General features: G+C 42.6%; 1 long non-coding RNA gene across 1 annotated transcript in view; it reads left to right on the top strand.

Moving 5' to 3' along the window:
* Nucleotides 1-17,779, top strand: part of LOC135421635 (uncharacterized) — a 151,962-nt gene that overhangs the window by 11,915 nt on the left and 122,268 nt on the right. Inside the window, exons 6-7 of the long non-coding RNA XR_010434133.1 lie at nucleotides 15,437-15,521; nucleotides 16,043-16,137. This is a non-coding gene — a long non-coding RNA (uncharacterized LOC135421635). The remainder of the gene's footprint in view (nucleotides 1-15,436; nucleotides 15,522-16,042; nucleotides 16,138-17,779) is intronic.

Genomic DNA, 17,779 nt, shown 5'->3' with positions numbered 1-17,779 from the left:
TTCTTGTTTCCATGACATAAAATTTCTTTGAAATCTTTTGGTTTAGAGTGTGTATGCACTTTAAATAGTGATCAGAGCTAAACAGCAGCATCTGTCAGAGAAGATAAATGACCTACCAGCAAATCCTCTCAGTTAAAAGCAAGACAAAATCTATGGAGTAGGGGAATGAGTTTTAAATTAGTAATTTCACTTAACTTTGCCCTAATGAAGGGCTAATCTTTGGACCCCTGCAAAACAAATGAGAGCATCTAGTTAGATCCAGCGGAAACCAGTCATTGAAAAGGCTTTTTCCTTATGAAGCCTAATTGGAAGCAAAGTAATTCCTTTGATAGCTGTCTTCATTTACCAGTATCTTTCCCTCTCCCTGATTTATGTACAGTAAACTAACGACTCTGTTAATTACAAACACATTTGTGTGTTTGCAGATTGACAAGTCGCTCTGCCTGGGTGAGCCTGGGGCGAGCAGTCCCAGCTGAGGTGCAGAGATGTGCAGTGCCAGCTCTGCGGGGGCTCCTGAGCACACACAGCCTCCCGTGGAAGGCACTGCGGGAACGGCTCCGGACAGAGCCTTTCCCGGATGTTGAGGCAGCGACGAGCTCGGGGTGCAGTGCAGTGTGGGCCACTGTGGAAATGAGCTGAATTTCCACAAGTTAAAATCTCACCTGGGATTTCGAGGGTATTTTATTCATTAAACTAGCTTACTCTTCTATTTTTATACATAATGGCAAAATAAATTTTTTTTCCTCAAATTTGAAGAAATGATAGAAAAAACATTGGACACTTGATTGCTGTAGGAGCAGGATTGTGCCTTTAAGGCAGAGGGAAGGAATGTGTCAGTCATGGCCCCTCTAAAACAGGGACTTATCTTGATTATAGTGTTAGCTTGGTAGTAGAATATGATCTCATCACTGTGAAAGATTACATGAAGTATCAGCTTGGCTGGCCTTGAAACAGCTCTATTCTCAGTTGCATTTTCAATTGCTGCAGCTGACGTGGGGTTCTGTAATTTGAAGAGACAGCCACAAAGATGGCTTGCAGAATTTGGCCTATGTATTCAAGTAAAAAAATTCAGGAGTGGATTAAAGCACGGCTGCCTCTGACGTTTTCTCTTTGTTTATTTTTTGTTATTGGTTTGGTTTGGTTTTGAGAATGTCAAGACCTAGCAAAACTTGAACACCCTTAACTTTACAGTACTTAGAATATACATCAAACCTGGGAAGATAAGACACCTGTCTGGTGGAAAGTCATTAAAGTCCATGTAGACTAAAATGTGAATCATTTTCCACCTTCAAGGAATGATATGCTCAATGACACTAAGTGCATAAGACAGTTTTGAGCAGTAGGTGTTCTGGGTGCTGCAGTCAGGGAGTGGTTTTTGTGGAGCACACGATATGCTGTGCTCGTGCCTTCAGCTGTATGTTTGCTCTGAAGCCTTGAAACCAGATGACATCTTCCTAAGTGAATGAGAATTAGGTGTAATTTATTCTTGGGTAGATGGTGTTTTTAAAAGAAATAACTTTCTACCTTGAAATTAAGCTGTAGACTAATTATTTACTCAAGATGATGAGGAATCTGGTGCTGAAACTGTCAGTCTGGCAGAGAAGAATCTACCTGGAAAGTAAATGGCAGCTGAGTACTCAGCTGACAAGTCTGATATTCTGAGGCAAAGTCAGAAGGTCTATTAATTTGTTTTCTCTTTTATGTTGGCATAAAAAATACTTTCTAAAATAAGGAAAAAAAGGAAAAGTATTTCTCTGCTAAATCATATGGATGCCAGGCAGGTGTGTTATGTATTTACTTGTTTTCCTGAGCTTAAATTCAAAGAGCACATCAATACCCTGGCCCAAAAGTAAGGACAGGAAAAGGTAAAAAAAAAAAATCCACAATGGCCATGGTTTTCTCATGCCCTGGTTCCAGCCATGATCTCTCGGAAACTGGCTCCTTCAGAGCTGGACACACCCCTCAAATCGTATGAAAAGAGGGTACAGGCAACCCCTCTGCATTCATTGCCCATTCTTCTCTCACTTCTTTTTCCCTCAGTTTCCACTGTTGACCCATCTGTTTTCCCTTTTTCCCTCTAAATTCAGTTTTCTTTCCGCAATCCATTTTCCTACTTGGTGCCTTGATGCCCTCCTTCCTCCTGTGAGCTTTGCAGGTATAATCCTGCAATGTTCTCAAGAATAGGTTGTGCTCCTTCTGTGTTTTCTGCTTAGGAAAAAAAAGAAGCCCTTTTCAGAGGAAAACTTCTGCATGTGCTCTTTTCCCTCTTGCACCAGGAAGGGTGCAATCTTTAAGATTCCTGCCAACACTGGGACTTGCATCCCAGCTGGGGACAGGGTAGGTTCCATAGCTACTGCACATTCCTTTGAGCTCCCCACCTTGCCTGAAAACTCCCAGGTCAGGAAGCCTTTCACCTCTTCCAGGTTAGGAAACCTTGCAGCTATTTGCTCAGTGCACGTGCACCATAATCCCTTTGGCTCTTGAACCTTATGCTTTATGCCCTCATTGAGAGCTAAACACTGTTTATTTATTTATTAGTGCTGTTTTCAGTTTGACTTCTCCAGGGGGTAGTAGATGCCATGCACTAAGTGAAGCACGCTGGAGTGATGGAGGCCATTTGGGCATGAGTGGAGCCATGGTGTGAGTCCCAAGTCTGTGCAAATGAAACATCAGTAGGCCTGCCAAGCCTAAGAAAAGCTGTTTTATATATATTTCTAGGGGTGTATTCTAGAAACTGCATTTGGAACATAGACACTATTATAAATGACCATTGTAGCAGATTTTGTGGCATTTTGTATTATCTTTCAAAAATCCCAGAAGAGGTTCAAATGGGGTTTCAAAAGCTGGAAGGGGCTCTCAGCCTCAGTGTGGCTGAGGTCAGGTTCTGCTGCATTTGTGTGTTTCTGATTCTTTGCCTGAAGACTCAGTGGCAGATCCAAATTAAGGTGGTATCTGAAAACTGAAATGGGAAGAGAGTAGATTTTCTCTGCTGTAAAGAGCAAAATTTCAGCTAAAGAGGAAGGTGTCATGGGCTTTCTGTTGTATAGACAGTTAACTGAGGTAAAGGATGGTGTAATCTTTTCTAAACTACTGTTTCTTGTAAAATGTACACACAAAAAAAGCTCTGACTAATATAACTGAAGTTATATCAAATAATAAAAAAAGAGAGAGTGATGAAACAAGGCAGCACTTAGTCCTGTATGTCTGTAATAATCTTGGAAAAGAGGGCAAAAAGGTGAACTATAAAGAAAGTTAATGCAGAGCACTCTGGTACAGTGCAATGGGTGTTGGCTCAGAACCACGGTTCATTTGACTTGCCTTTTAATATCCTGGAATTTCTCTGTCATTCTCAGTGAAGATGCTTAGAAATGTTTGGAGCCTAATCTGAAGTGGAGAGGTGTTTTCTCTGCTCCAAGGCTGCAGTGGCTCTCGGGAGGTGAGAGGAGGTTGTGGTAAAACACTGCCCTGCAGCTCTGCAGTGTCTGACAGCTTTTTGGGATGAAAAAGTGTTATGCATCGAGGATCTCAAATTCCTTCCAAGGAATCTCACAGATAGTTGGGAACAGAGACAATGAGTCATTTCTTGGGAGAGGATTTTGTTTTCATATCCTCAGTACAAGGTGTTGCTATAATAATAGTAATCATTATTATGGAGAGAAATAAATGCATTCAGGCTGCAGTTTTGACCCAATCTGTTTTGCTGCTTCTTTGCATTGGTATTTACTAGAGTGAATTGTGTGTTTTTTCTTTCTCTCAGTAACAATATTTCTAATTATGGCAAATGGGAACAGCAAAGAATAGCATGACTCAAGTCTATGAGCAAATCATTTTTCTAAGTATTTTAATTTTAAAGGAAAATGTTTTGTGTTGATTTTGTGCTTTTGTTCTTTTCCCCTAAATATTCTGATATTACTATAACTGCAAGGAACTGGTCTTCTCTGATACCTGTACATGATATTCAGCTAAGAAGAGAAAGAGAAGAAGCAGGAACCTCCAAGACTGGCGGACTGATAAGTCTAGAAGTGGCACCAAGGGCTGAAAACTGTCTCAACTGGTGCTTTGAGATGAACAAAATTATGTGAGATTACAGTATTCGTTATGAAGAGTTTAGAAGCAGTAACTTACTTGAAAGCTGTGTCTAGTGTACCAAGCCTGTGTGGCAGCCAAGAGTACAATGTATGGAGCTAACACAGGGAGGGTTGGAGTGTAAACTCACCTGGAACATAACTACAGACCCTTTTGCAAAAGAGTTAGCAATGAAAGGATCTGTGTGTGGACAAAGCATCAGCAACCTGCATACAATCACACTCAGATTTGAAAGATCTGTTCCTCTGTGGACAGAAAAAGCTTTGCTAGGAATCAGGGTTTGTCCTCACTGCCTGTTTCAGGAGTACTGATGCTAATTTTGTGCTAAGGATGGCTTAACCACCCCTACTTGAGGTGCTGATTGTTCTTCATTCTGTGCTCCAAATACATCCAGGCTTCACCTGAAGTGTAGAAAAGGTCATCATTGCATTGGAGAACTCGTAGGGATTTTATGTTGTTTTTACAGACCCACCAAACTACAGGGCCTTATGCCTGTGTCATGTGGGTCAAGCCTATGATGTAGTTTTTTGGTTCTTCAAGGAGGTTTAAATTTTGTTTAAATAAACCCTGAAGCATCCAATTTTTCATTCATAGGTTAGGAATGTCCAGCATGTGTTACAGTGGCTTAAGAGAATTTGCTTCTCTTGAGCTGCTGAGACAGTGGACATTTTTCATTAGTGCCTTTTTCTTCTCCCTAGTTCTCCTTTTCTCGGTCTCTGCTAATCAAATCTGAATTTAATACTTGAATTAAATTCCAAACTCTGATGTTCAAAGTAGGCTTGTGATTGGGCTGAAATAATTCATTCTGTCCATGCTGAACCCACCTAAACTACTTGCAAGTTGTATTCTTGCCCTTTGTAGTGCAACATTTCTGTCACCCAAGCAAGAAAAATAGATCTTCACATGCTTGGCCGATTCGTGTAAGCCACTGTTTAGTGAATAGACCCTTTGGTGTGTCACTTTTTTTTCTGCTTGTTTGATAAACTTGAGACATAGTTACTTTGAAGATTGGGCATTATCTACCTACTCTGGGAACAGTTCCATGAAAACTCAGATTGGATCTCTGGGCTGCTGACAAGCTAATTCTGGGCATTATTGTGAGCCTCAAGGTCAGCGTGCTTTCAACAGCAGAATAGAATTTCTGGTGCATTCATCTCTCACTTTAAATAGGCCTCTCAACCTGAGCTAGCTTTCCTACTGGTATGAGAATTCAGGCTTATACACGTTGTAGAAGGTTTTAAAGATACTGAGATAGGAAAGGGAGAGGGGGTTCAGACTCTGCAGAGGTGATTAAGTAGCAGCATGAGTTTTCACCCTAATGAACCTCCACCCAAACTCTTGGCTGAATAAAACCACCTTCCTGTGTTATAGTAACTGATGTGAAAAGAACTGGTGAACATTTTTTTGGGGAGATGAATAGAAGAGGTTTCTTGAATGGTTGTTTTTGTTTATTGGCAGTACCACAATAAGCCATTTATTGGCAATTTCAGTGAGGAGGTGAAGGGGCTGAAGGACAGGGATGCTGAGCTTGATTTCTCCAGAGCAATGAGAGGGTGTTCATCTGAGGCTGAAGGCACCAGTGTGATTTGTGGGTTCCACTCTTCTCTGCCTGTTTGGGACACCACTTACCCCCAGAATTCACTCCGGGCAGTTGTGTGCAGTTAGGGGATTGTGCTGCTTCCATGAGTGGCTTCTGCTGTGCTGTCAAAACATGCTTAGCTGTTTCATTATTACCAATTAGTCTTCGGTAGAGTGTGTGTTGACAGTGTATAGAAATCTGGCAAAGATGATACCTGGCTACAAATAATAAATGGTGATTCAATCTCACTTCCATTGTCAAACACAGGTAGTGCTGTTACCTGCAGACTGGAGGGTTTTTTTTTTCATAGAATCATAGAATAGTTTGGATAGAAAGGGACTTTTAAATGCCATGTAGTACAACCCCCCTGCAATGGGCAGAGATATCGTCAGTAAGACCAGAGCCCCATCCAACCTGGCCTTGAATGTTTCCAGGGGTGGGGTATCCACAGCTTCTCTGGGCAACCTGTGCCAGAGTTTCACTATCCTCGCCATAAAAAATGTCTTCCTTATATCTAGTCTAAATCTAGCCTCTTTTAGTTTAAAACCATTCCCCCTTGCCCTATTGGCACCTCTTAAAAAAAGTCTATTCCCATCTTTTTTACAAGCCCCCTTTAAGTACTGAAAGGCCACAATAAGGTCTCCCTGGAGCCTTCTCTTCTCCAGGAGAACACCCCCAGCTCTCCCAGTCTGTCTCCAGAGCAGAGAGGCTCCAGCCCTTGGAGCATCTTCATGGCCTCCTTCAGACCTGCTCCAACAGGTCCATGTCTTTCTTACCCTGTGCCCAGAGCTGGGCACAGCACTGCAGGTGCAATCTCACTAGAGTGCAGCAGAGGGGCAGAATGCCCCCTTACCTGCTGCCCATGCTGCTTTTGGGGAAATAAATTAAAAATTTAAATAATAATTTGAAAATTTAAAATAAATTAAAAGCACGGGTGGTTTCTGGGCTGCCAGCTCACATTGGCAGCTTGTATCGAGCTTTTCATCCACAGGCATCCCAAAGTCCCTCTCAGCAGAGCTGCTCTCAGTCCCTTCATCCCCCTGCCTGTACTGATACCAGGGGTTGCCCTGTTCCAGGTGCAGGACTTTGCACTTTTTAGTACCAAGTTTCTGCAAAGAAGCTGAAATAAATGTTGGAATTGTCAGCACTTACAAATCTGTAAGGAGGCCATCTCCTCATGGAGTGTCAGGAGAGGCTGGGCCAACACCCCCTACCCTATGAGCTCGGTGTCCTTCAACAGGTGTTGGGTGTGCCAGAACACAGGATCCACCTCTTCCCTGGGAAGGCCAGGAGGCCTTGCTGCTTCACACTGCAATCTCCTGTGTCTCTGACCTACGAATCAGCTCCAGGGTGTAAATGCATTCCCAGCTGGAACTGAAGAGCAGTGGGACTAAAAAGACCAGCAGTCAGAAACGCTTCAGTTTTCGAGCAATGGGGTAACAAACACAAACACAGTAACACGTAAAGCAGATTTAGGAGAACGGGGTCCCAGTGCATTCATCTCCAGGCAATGGAGAAACTGAGAGAGAGGATCTGCAGGAGATATGTGTTCTGATACACTCGCTGTGCAAGAATGTGTGCAAATTGTTATTTCTCTCTGTGCTTTGGTTTCTTCAGGAAATAGAGAAAAATTGCAGTCAGATGAAACATGCCATGTCAATTATTTTTCTTTCTTATGAAAGATCCTTCCTCTTTATCCACACCCTGCAATATGTGCCATGTTTTGCATGCTCGCTCTGAACACTCTGACTTGCTGACCTTCTTTGGGCAAATGAAAGTCTGATGTAACTTCCCATGAGTCCCATCTGATACAGCTTCCTTTTGAACCCATCAGAACTGGTTTCTGATGACTGAAGGGAATGCTGCAGAGCTCCCAAAGTTCAGGTTCTTGTCTGACCACTGTACACCCTGACTGTCTGGAAAATCAAAACCGGCTCTGGAGAGAGTGTCTTGACCTGTTAGAAAGTAGCAGAGAATGGCAGCTATATTTAAACTTTAATAAAGGTCTTCTGAGCAGGATTAGGTGTTCATGGAATGTCTGCACTAGTACATGGTATTAAAGTATATCTTAACGTTGTTGCTATTGTGTTCAAGCAAGGGGGAAGACCCTGCGATTTTTAATGAAGTGCTTATGGCTTTGTTGATTGCAGGAGTGTCCAGCTCCTGGTGCTATGGGACTGCAGAGTTCCTGAAGAGCTGATGCTTAGCTTGGGTCTGCATGTTCAGACTGTTTTGGCTGAGTCTGGGATTATTGACTGCTGAAGTCTTGCCTTCTATCTTGCAAGATTTGAGTAGAAGGTGTCAGAAATCTTACTGGAGTAAGTTTCTCCCTCATGGATGGTTCTGTCAGCTTGGGACGATATTTTGCAGGATGAGACTCTGGTTTGTTCATGCTAGAATCAGATCTGTGTTTCTTCTGAATCAAGGTCTGGATAAATTAAAAACAAAGCATGGTACCTGATTCAGAGGATTTAAATCCAGACTGTTCATCCCCTACTTTTCAAGAAGTTCAGATCTGAGGGTTGGGTTTCAGGAAATTTTCATTTAGGGAGTGACTAAAGAGCTGCAAGAGCCCTAGAAACCAGAGTTCTTTGTTCATAAGCCATGCACAGCGCAGACAACAGCAATAGCAGCAATTCACTTCCCTGGAATTGCAAACAAGCTTAACCCTGAGTTGGAAAGGCCATACTCTGGAGAGGTGAAAGGAAATTCAATATCTGAGCTGAGTGTGTTCTGACCTCCTTGGCAGACAGACTGCCAACTGCACAGAGTTCTGCTGCTGATGGGATGAGGACCCAGCGTTCACTGAGGCCTCCATCAGCCAGGGACACTCCCAGGGGACTCCAAAGCCCACAGTCCCAGGGGGTGGGGGACAGGGAGGTCAGCAGGAGGCCCATGGTATTATCCCCGTGGTACTCGGATGCCTTGCAGAGCTTCGAGGTAAAATTTTGATGTCTCTTTTACAATGATCTGTTTCTCTACATAGTTTGAAATATCTGGTTCCAATGGTACTAAAAATTTGCTGTGACTGAGAACTTTTCCAGTGCAAAGTACTTGTTAAAATATAACATGTGTCCAGACCAGACTTGAATAAAGATTGTACTATTCTTCACATTACATTGAAAGTTTGGCAATTTTCTTGAGCTTACAATGTAACTTTCCATTGAAGTCTAATTATAGACTTAAAATAAAAAGTCTTTCCTGTTTTCTGAAGGATAATAGTGACATTTACCAAGTCCAATCTCTATTTTTGAAGTCAGATATTCAGGCATGTGTTGCTATTTGGTACTTTTTTTTTTTCTTCCTTCTTTTCAACAAGTGATTCTAAAAAAGTGTCATCTTTCCCAGGCTGTTTTCTGAGCAATGCCCCAAGCTTCATCACAGTCTGATAAATGTTTCTTCTGGACTATTTATGTCCCCTTTCTAAGGGCTGTATTCTTGTCCCCCTTAGTGTGGGTCTTGTCTCTTTATCCTTAGGGTTGTTATTTAGCCCTGGCCTGTGTTTGTTCCCCAGCTGAAGGTGGATGTTGTGCTTCTTTGGAATCTCTGTTTTGTTTGAGGGAATTTTTCTACGATAGCAAATAAGTGGCGTTTTCTGATAAAAGGAGTGTACTCTCTTCTTTTGAAACCAATATTATCTTCTCATCAGCCATTTGAGAGTGGAAATGTTTTTTACTAACGTATTTCTAATAGTATTAATGCAGCTACCTGTGCTGTCAATCAGTTTAATTCAGGGAAAACTCTGGGGTGAAGAGATATGGTGGAAAAACTGGTTTCTTTGACTCTGAAGATCTTCACAAAATTCTTTCTGTTCAAGTTTAGCTGATTATTTCATGGTTTTCCACTACACGTGAGATTTATCCTGTGCAAGTCTGGCCAATCAGCACAAGAGCTCAAAGCCTTTAGCACAAAATATTTTCAATGGGAGCTTAATACACCAGATAAAGTCAATCAAAAGCAGCCGTTTAAATCTTTCTGTAGCAAATGCCAGACAGATTTTTCAAGGAAGGCTTGTGTATATGCTTTATTTTTTTCTTTATTCATGTTTTCTTTGTCTGTCTTTCTCTGCCTTAAAGATGACAGGCCAGAAATTATACTTTTTTTGATGCCATAGATTTTTTCTTTTTGTACCCCTATATTGCTAATGACTCTTGGGAAATTCATCAGAAGCAAATCCTTGATCATAGTTATAGGAACTCGATAATTAAGGACTTGTTCCTTCTGACATAACTCGGGTAGACAGGTACTTTGGATTCAGATGCTGAGTCCACTGTACTGGTCAGAAAATACTTTCCTGTAATGCCATAAGATTTTGCCTTCATTGAAAGGAGAAACAAATAGATGGAAAAAAGCAGGTGAGGAGGATAGAAAAGGAAAGCTGTGGTATTTTCTTCCTAAAGAATTTATAACGTTGGCGTGAGTCTTATCCAGCACAAGGTATGTAAAATAGTAGAGATATTCCTCCTCTATCAAAGTTCATTTTTTGCTCTCATAAATAGTTTATATTAGAGTTTGAAATCTATCCTGAAGGCAGCTAAGACTTGGAACAATTCAGTCTCAGGAACCTCTGTAGAGCTCATTTTTACAAAACAGAGGGTGTCAGATCAGTAGTAAACCCATGGAACAATATGAGGTTTAGTCATCATCCCTCTCTTCTCATACCTTTGCATGTTATATATGTGCTATGTAAAAATGTAGTTCCACTATGAGAGGTCGGTGTGTTCCCCCTGATTACAGGGTGTTATTGTGATTTATGGCATGGTGGCAATGCTGAGTCTGGGATTCCCACACACTGGATTCTGGGCAGGCAGGGCAGGAAGGGACTTTCTCCAGAGAGCAGTCCATGTTTGCTTCAGCCCTCCCTGGGAGGAGGTGGCCTGGCTGCTGAAGCCTCCCAAAGGGGTGCAGGTTTGTGTTGTCACTGTTCTCAAAGCATATTCTTCACTTGGCACTACCCTGGGGAGTCCCCCTGCGTGAGCCAGCCTGGGGACCTGCTGGGAGGGCCTGCTGGGGGCATGGAGATGAGCGTGGGGTCACTGGGTGCATTCATCCTAAAACCCTGCTGAGAGGAGCAGTGCCATAGAGCACATTCTCTGGTGTCCTTCCAGTGTTGTACTCAGGTCTGACTTTGATTTGAGCAGGTAAATGACTCGAGAGCCCATTAGCAATCGTTTGACCTACTGCACTCCCCATTTCCCGTCCCAGCTCCGACACTCCCTGTAATTTATGAAGCTGTTACACTTCGGTTGGAACTCAATTCCCAGGTTTGTTCCATTTCCAGAAATTAGTACTGAAAGACATAGCAGTGATGGAGGGCTTGGAATAACCATGAAGTTATTTGTCTATTTAATATACATTTTTTTAAAACAGCATTTCAATATCTGTGAGAGCACAGTGGGGCTGACTGTACTTCCCAAGTTCAGCACTTGTTTTCAGACTCTTCAAGTTTCAGGCTGCACCATCAGGGCTGAGTGATACCACTAAAGAACTGTGAAATGGAGAGTTACCCTGTCCCCCCTTCCTATTTCCCTTGCAAAATAAAAAGCAGGGGAGAAAAACAATGCTACTCTGACTTATTCATCTTTATTCAGTTTCTCTGTCAGTGAGGGGATGAAGCGAAAAATTCAGAACAAAGTAACTTAAAAAATCAAAGGATTAAAGCCCCATGTATGTGATCCTGATGAATTGGATGATTCAGAAGATGTTAACCAGAGCAACAGCTGTAATGGAAGGAGAGCCTGTAACAAACAGGTTTTCTGATTTATCGGGGTAATCAAGCATAGAAGTGGGCAGGCACTGGGTGGTACAGAATACCAACATTTTTTTTGTGCTGCCTGGGAGATATATTTGAACCTCTAGGGAAGAATTGCCCTCTCCCCCTTAACTCCCCTGAAGAATCGTTTTTTCTTTTCCTGAAAATGAAAGCAGGGAAGGAGTATTTCCCTGAACCCCTTTTTAAATCTTAAAATGATAACTGCTTGTTTATTGTTGTTGGTAATGTAACAACTCTCACAGGAGACTAATCTTGCTTGCTGGGGACTCCATTCCCTAAGATAAGGGAGGTAATAAGTGTAGGAAAAGTGGCAATTATCAATCTAGAGATGGTGGGCTGCTTAGAAAAATGCAACAAATGCCCTGTGTTTTCAGTCTGGTAGTAACTAATGGTCTTTGGATTGAAGACTTCTAAGAAAAGAACCTACCCTAAAATTATCCTAAAACTCATCTCTAATGCTATTTTCCTTGCTTGACAGTGCAGTGTCCCATCCTCTCTTTCAGCTGTAAAACCAATGGGAAGGCCATGCAGACAAAGCTGAACGTGACTTGGCTGTGCTGGGGTTCCTGGAGATAACCACCTGTGTCCAGTGTGGTGGGTCTGAGGCCTTCATCCAGTTTGGTCCCCTCTAATACCCCCCCCTTTCAGCGTGCAGGGAGCACACCCTGCAGTACAGGCTCTCTGTGGTATTCCCTGAAATCCCTTCAGCAGTGCATTTGCTGGAAAATGCCAAGGCTTGGAATTTATCAGCCTGAGTAAGTTTTCTCCTGCAATGCTGTTTTCTTCCTGAGATCATACCCCTGAATAAAATTCCTACCTAGCCTTGACTGGGCGTTTTGAGCTTATACATGTCTGGTTGCATCATCTGCTTGGTTTTATTCCTTCTGGGTATTTTCCAAGGCTCCCCAGCAGCATGAAGTGCTCATCTCCATCCCATCCACACAGCACCTTGCAAAGCTGCCTCTGTGGGACACCAGCCATAAGCCATCCACGTGTGTCAATCCCAGCCACTCCTGACTGGAAGGAGGAAAGCTTTGTTTTCATCAATAATACTGTTTTTTTCCTTAGTCTTATGATCTTTCTCAGTAGCGCTTTTGTCTGTTGTATGTTTATTAAGAAAATAATTTTTGTTTGCTTGTTACAAGAAGAAAGAAGTTCACTGCACACATGGAATAATATTTGTTTGATTTCCTGACGTGGTTCCTGAAGCCAGAGTGTGAAAACGCTGATACTGCCTCTTGAGATGAATATCAGTCTTTTCCAATCTGTGTGTATACAATTGTCCAGATTTAATTAAATTTTAAAGTTATCATTAGTATTTTAGTATTATAAGCCCCTTAGAACAGGGGTTTACTGGTGGTATTCTTTGCTGTTATTGTAGTTTTTAACCAGATGCAGGATTTTGTGGTCAATAATTTCTCTCTAAGTGTTTCAACAAAGCTGTTCTCACGTTGCGAGTGTGCTGACTGAGGTGGATTCCATTTCTCTTCCCTAACTGGATGCAAGTTCAAAATCCTTAGCTTTTGCCATTTGTTCTTTCTGCTGCTGGATTTGCTGCAGTTACCAGTGTGAGATTAATTTTTCTGTGAGGGAATAGCAGTCCCAGGCTGGACTGAATTAGGCCGAATGCAGTGTCTTCTTAAATGAGAAACCACCTAAAAATAATACTGGAATAATATCACAGAGCATCCAAACAAGCAAAAGAAATAAAAAACAAATGAAGAAAACAGGCTGCCTGCTGTGCCTTCAGGTGGAGTAAGTCTGGGCTTCAGTAAATATTTTCCCTGGGTTTGTGATTTCATAGCTGAGTGACTCCCAACAGAACCACCTGTTTGCCAGCTTTTTACCAGCCCCAAGCTACTCCTTTCTCCCCTGAGCCTCACTAAAATTTTCCTGCTTTGAGAACCCCCAAATCAAAGCCCCTGAAACTACTGTGGTTGGCTGCCTGGCTGCAGCTGCTGATCCCCTCTTCCTTCCCGGGCTGCTCTGAGCAGCAGCTCTTTCCATCTCTTTGGCCGTTCTGGTGAACCCCCATTTGCTCACCTTTCACTGCAGAAAGCAGCTCCCCATCTTCTGGGGCATTGCTCTGGTAGCAATTTAGCAATTAGCTCTGGTAGCAATTTAAGAAAACCTGGACGCCAGCTGGGACTTCCAAGGAAGAAAAATAAGATGTGTCTGAGAGAAAACAGGTGCACCACAGCTCTGGGTTTGGTGAGCTCCAACAATACATCTGATGTAGCAGCAAAAATATTTTGGGTAACCTTAAGAAAAGCTGTCTCCTGCACTACATTATCATTAATAATGGCACATTCCTGGTTTCAGTAAGTATATCAAAGATGTTTATTTTAAGGAGAAAGGGCACAGTTTATTTTGTGCAGAACATGTTTGGGAATGTTTGTCATGATGTGTCAGTGACAATCCCAAAGACCTGGTGTTGCCCTCTTTGCCTGTCACTGGCTCCCTTGACTCCCATCAGTTTGCATTCTTGGTATTGAACATCTCTCCCCCAGTGAAATGTTGATAGTTTTTTAACAAAAAGAGCCTTCATATAATTGATATCTGCAAGAAACTGAGCTCCAAAAGCATGTTTTAACCTGTGTATTTTGTAAACACAACATGAAAAATTCACAGAGAATTTCTGTTACATCCTGAGGCAACTGTGAGTCTTTCCCAAAGTAAAGGCAAGGGAGCTCTACAGTGTATAAGGAAGGTGTATAAGGAAAGTGAACAAAGAGAAGCTAGATGGGAATGTTCAAGTAGAGCTTGCAGTTAGTATGTCTTGTGCACCCAGCAAAAGCTATTTATGGTGCTGTGGCTTCAGGACAGACTACCTCGTGGAGCCACAGCCTATTCTGCTGCTTTAAGGACTTCCCCTTCCTAAGCAGCAGAAGGTGCACTGCCCTGGACTTTGCTGCTGGCACAATTAATGTCAGTCCCTGGAGTCCCACCACTGTAATAGTGTGAGCTACAGGATGTGCATTTTCCATGCCCTGAGCTGACCTTGGGTGTGCAAAACTTTGGTGAAGCTTTACTGTGTAGACAAGGCCTTAGGCAGGTAGAATTTGCCAAATGTAGTGTTTAATGAGACAGCCAAGTGAGTGTAACACACAGCAAGTTCAGTAAAGCCCCTGAGGCCTGGGGTCCGAGGAATGTGCTGTGATGTAACAAAATGAGTGAGTGATCCCTTTCATCCACCTCCCTGGTTAGACTGAACCTGGCTCCTCAGGGATACAGGGAGAGGCTCAGAGCACAGGCAAACCAACAGCCCTGCCCGGCTCCTCAAGTGTCCGGTGGGGCCTCGCTGTGCTGACCAGATCTGTCCTCCTGTCCTGGTGCTCCCAGCACAGTGGTGTCCTCAGGACACTGGGAGTAAGGGGAAGGGCCCCAGAGCTCTGCTGTGCCTGGCACGGGCACACCCAGCACAGGGCCAGGCAAAGGGCTGTGGGGTCTGGGACAGCTGTCCAGGCCAGGGGAGGGGTTGTTGCCAGAGATGGGACATGGGCACGGAGGGGGCACAGCCGGGCAAGTACTAGAGATGGCTCAGCTGTGAATTTTCTCTCTTGTTATGAGCTCCTGGTACAGGATATTTTACATGGGATCCCCAAATTTGGACACTGTATTTGGTGCCATTATGGAACAATCAAGTACATAATTTTTTTTGTTATAAACATGGTTATTCTGAGAAGTATATTTACTGGTTTGAACAGTTTTAATCTCAAGAACTTGAGGTACAGGAGTTGAATGTTATTGTATTCCCCTAAAACATTGTGAAGCCATCATTACAAATGCTGTTCCTCTCTGTGTAAGTTGACTGCATCTCTGCAGAAGGAGTGTGTCATGTCACACACACACAGTTCAAACTTGCCTATTGCACTGTAATTCTCAGCATCTCTGCAATTGGAAACATGAAGAAAAGACTAACAAGTAGATTTCTAAAGGGTTTTAAAAGACAAGAGTAGATTTTTTTTTAAGGCAAATTCTTCTATGTTTTCTGCTAGAAAAACTGCTCACCAGTCTTGTGGTTTGTGGATGAGGATCAGAACCCATTGCTCTGTCCATGGGAGGGAAGGCACTGATCACTGGGTAAGGCTTTCCTGTCTTTAGCACCTGCTGGTAGATGAAACACCTTTTAAATGTCTAAGAAAATGACACTTGATTCAATTTTCTTTCAATTCTAGACGAAGTTCTTTTCTCCCACACAGCTTTTGTTCTTTTAGATTGATTTAATCATAGGTTAAAACCATCAGAAACCATATGGTTCGAGAGACCTCCTGGACTTGCATCAGACCACACCCAGCAAAATACTGTATTTTGCTGGCAAAAGTTTAAACTGCAAGGAGAATCTAATGGGATTGTTAGGAGTTACAGTTCTAAAAACTGAGCTCTCCAAGCACAATCTCTTTGAACCTAAGAGAAATCAGTTCTGTTTCATCAAAGAGATAAGAAAATAAACATGATCATTCCTTGGCTCTGAAATGCTTTTTATTCAACAAAGTAATTTCTGTTTAGAAAGACATTTGGAGCTCTCCTGCTTGACAGTATCTTGTTCTCTGACACTCATCTGTAGATTGTAAAAAATAAGACTAATGCTCTTTGTTTTGTAGAATTTGGAAATGTGTTGAGAGGACCCTGAAACAAACAGAAGTTTAGCCCAGAAGCAAGGCCTGGAGGATGGAAGCACAGCCCTGCAAAGGCTGAGGTATAGCTGAGGCAGGGAGGGGGAGGAGGAACATTGAAGTGCTGCCTGTTTGGCTCCCCCTGCTCCCATTTCTGCTCTGGGAACACAACCTAGGGCGGATCCCCTGCTGATATGGAGGTCACACAGTTTATTTCTGTCACACTCACGTGGTCTTGCCAATACCAGGGGAGCATGAATCAGAAGGTTATTTTAAAACCAAAAATATATGTGTCGCTTTGTATTATACAGCATCGAAGGACCACTTAGGATCAGGGCTTCACCTATCACATGCTGAATCTGTTACAAGTGGAACATGTGTTGTGTTGTTGATCCTCTGAGAAATTTCAACCCAGGATGCAACGAGCTGTGGGAGGAGAAGGGAGGGTAAAGGAGCAGAAGTGTTGGGTGGTCTGCACAATGCTGGAAAGGAGGCAGAAGGCAATATGCTAAAAACTGTCACTTAGAACTCTTTAGGCAAGTAACTGAAAGACTTGGAACAGCGGAAAAGACCTTTGTTTAACTAAACACTAAAGACATCTGAAAGATCTGGAGTTGATGTGGGGCTGGGGTGGGAGGAGGCAGGACAGGCAGGTGAGCAGATTAATGGCATTGTTGCAGCTTGCCCATATAGTGTTTGGGTTCTTTATTTCCTCAGCTATGTTTATCTGGTGGGATATTGTTGATACAAGCTTGATCTGGAAAAATAAAATCAACCTATTTGAAAAGGTCAGCTTCATGAGAACTGTTTTTCAGGGCTGGTGAGCTGTGTGTGGAGGTGTGACTGGCAGCAGTTGGGATGGCCAAAGGGATTGGAGATGAAGAGACACCTCATGCTGAGGATGTAAATGGGGAGGAGAGAGAATGAAACCAGTTTGCCATATGATGCAAAAATGTCTTTCTCTCTTTGTCACATGTTTCAACTATTAAAGGCAATATTATTCTCTCCATGCACTCAAATGAAAAGTCAGAAAGCCAATTAAGTTATCTGTGCATAGACACTACTGCCATCTCCAGAAGAAAAAGATTAATGCTTAATCAGACTCATAAACTTATTAGACTCTGGCTAATGATACTTTCCTTTAATCCAAGCACCACTTCTGGAGCAGGATACTCAAAATCTTCCTGTCTCCTGGAAAGTCTATGGAGTTGGAGGCAGTATTATGAAAACCTCTCTTAGGTATAATGTACTCGACACAGATGAGCTTCCAGGAAATCTTTACAGCTTTTGTAATAAAAATAGCATTCATATATGACTTTGTTTATGGTGGGGCCCCATGGTGAATTGTTTGGGTTTTGTCTGTAAAAGTTCTAGCCAGTTGGTCATGCAAGGAACAAGTGTAAGTTGGAGCCTCACGGCATTTAAACTATGAGAAGGAAATAATATTTGAAGAGAAATCATATTTTGGGCCCAGCAAGTCTGACAATGACTAGTGCTGCCAGAGGTTTTAATATTATTGAACTCAAAATCTTTTCCATCAAATTCCAGAATCATCTGGAACATTCCCTCTTACGTGAAATAAACGCTTGCAAGCTGCCAGGTGATTAAATCTGTTAGCTGAGATGTGAGGGTGCCTCAGGAGACTCTGCTTTGTTTTGCTACTGTAATTTCCAGTAAAGATTTGGTCAAGTCTTGAAGCTGTCTCAAATGATGTATTTTGCAGGT

The sequence above is a fragment of the Pseudopipra pipra genome, chromosome 13 (genome assembly GCF_036250125.1).
Source record: "Pseudopipra pipra isolate bDixPip1 chromosome 13, bDixPip1.hap1, whole genome shotgun sequence".
Taxonomy (NCBI): Eukaryota; Metazoa; Chordata; class Aves; order Passeriformes; family Pipridae; genus Pseudopipra; species Pseudopipra pipra.
Note: the sequence above shows the minus strand (reverse complement) of the source record. Positions and strands in the feature narration are given on the sequence as shown.